A 2289-nucleotide genomic window follows, 5' to 3' on the forward strand; every position below is an offset into this window, starting at 1 on the left:
ATGGTCTGCCTCTGTTGAGCCCAGAGAATGGATCCCCAAGAATTACCTCGGAGTCCAGAGGGCATACAAGAACAAAGAGTCTTTATTTGGGCTTAAGCTTGGACTCTCAGACCTCACCAATGCAGTGGATCTGTACTGAGAGCCCTGACCACTGAGGGAAGGAAACTTTTTATAGGTTTTAGACAAAGGGAGGAGGGGAATAACAGAGATACATCTTGACTGGTCCAAAAAGCCCACGCGTGCCAACATACTTTTGAATTGATTGGTTATAAGGGATGCAGCCCTGGAGGTTTCTCATTGGTGGGTGCTACCCACAGGGCTGTGGAATGTGCTAACTGCTATCTTCAGGGCCAGAGGATCCTGTTTATTCCTTATAAGGCTTTAAACCTGCCTGGGCTCCCTTGACATGCCCAGGCTTGCCTAATCTATAACCTCCTGGGGTGGGGAGTGGTAGCTGGAGATTACAACATGCCTGGGCATGTCCAGGCTTGTCTGAAACAGCTAGTCAAAATGGGGTTAATGCAGTTTATCCCTTCAGCCAAGCAATTTACAGAAGCGAAAAAGAGCAGTTAGTCCTAAAGAGGGTCGGGATCTTGGGAGTCCAAGGCAGGGGGCCAAGGAGGAGGGTTCCACACCTCATCTCATGTCCCACATACCCATTCACCCCACAGAGTTCTGTGAGAGGTCCATGGGGTCCTCAGGAGGTCCCCCCGCCCCGTGCCCCACAGAATCTGAGGCAGGCTGGCTTGCCTGCTCCCTGTTCCCTGCTTCCCAGAATTGGCGCCAAATTCTTTGGTTCCAATCTCTCCCCACACTGGGCTATGTCCTTCTTCTGAGGGTGCCCTGCACCAGCCCATGGCTCTTCAGAAGTCCAGGAGGAATAAATCATTTGGGGGCTACATGTTATAGGACAGAGTTCGTAAAAAAATCACCAACAACACTTTAAGAAAAGTAGCAAGGTAAATTTTCATTTTCGACCGGCCGGGCTGTCTATCTCGGGAGTAGAAGCAGCCCTGGTGATTGTCAGGTCAGAGTTTTTATAGGATTACAGAATTATTATTAAAACAGGACATTTGTGAACCAATCAGGTTTGTACAACATAGCAGAATTTTGACTCTATTAATCAACAACCAATCATTATACACACAAGTAATACAGTCATATAACTTGGCACTCAACTTTGTGACCTTAAAACTGGCCAATTGTTTTAGCCATAATAAGTATAATAAGACAGTCAAGGTAAACGACTTCCAGGTGGTCATACAATAACAAGATAACAAGGGTGGTCTTATGCCCTGTGTCAAGGCGACCCAAGACACCAAGCGGGTTACAGAAGCAAAACAAGCTGGTTAGTAAAAATGTATAATGTCTGGAATTATCACATTCCATGATTCATGGTAAGGGCAATTTTCCAAGGCCCAAGGTTGCCCCCCTTTTCCTTTTGGTGTGGAGCAAAGTTGCTGCTGAAATGGCTCTGAACAAAATGGAGTAACTTAGGGAAGTTTGCTGAGCCAGTTCACTACAGTATTATTAAAGATTATGAGGATTTGGGGGTTGGATAGATGGCTCTGCAGATAAGAGCTCTGGCTGCTTGTGCAGAGGACCCAGGTTCAGTTCCCAGCACCCACATGGTGTCTAACCACCCTTAACTCCAGTTCCTGATGATCCAACACCCTCTTCTGACCTTTGCAGGCATTGCATGACATTGTTGCACCTACCTACATGCAGGCAATACACTCATATACATAAAATAAAAATAATTTAAAAAAATTAAAAGACTGTGAAGGTTTGTGAAATAGGACTGAATGCATTTTGTATTATTATGACCTGGCTATGAGTCTATGTGGACAAGAAGTGGAAAGTTATGGCTTAAAAGCCATATGTAGCTGCGCATGGTGGTGCAAGCCTTTAATCCCACCACTAGGGAGGCAGAGGCAGACAGATCTCTGTGAGTTCAAGGTCATCCTGGTCTACATAGTAAGTTCCAGGTCAGCAGGGGCTACAGGGAGACTCTGTATCAAAAAGACCAAAAACAAACAAACAAACAAAAAAAAACCCGATATGTTTAGGTGTTGACAAGGAATAGACTTGTCGTCTATTGTTTCCACACGTGTTTTAGGCATTCCCTGCCTTATGGCTATTTGTGTGCTGTGTGCTGACCAACCTCCATTCTAGCTTAACTCAAACTGCATGCTGCCGAAATTATCAGCCTGCCTACTCTGAGCTTTTTCTTTTTTTTTTTTTTTTTTTTTTTAAAAATATTTTTTTAGTTCCAAAAAAGCAGAGCAA

This window comes from Nannospalax galili, unplaced genomic scaffold, assembly GCF_000622305.1.
Source record: "Nannospalax galili isolate Female #2095 unplaced genomic scaffold, S.galili_v1.0 scaffold403, whole genome shotgun sequence".
Taxonomy (NCBI): Eukaryota; Metazoa; Chordata; class Mammalia; order Rodentia; family Spalacidae; genus Nannospalax; species Nannospalax galili.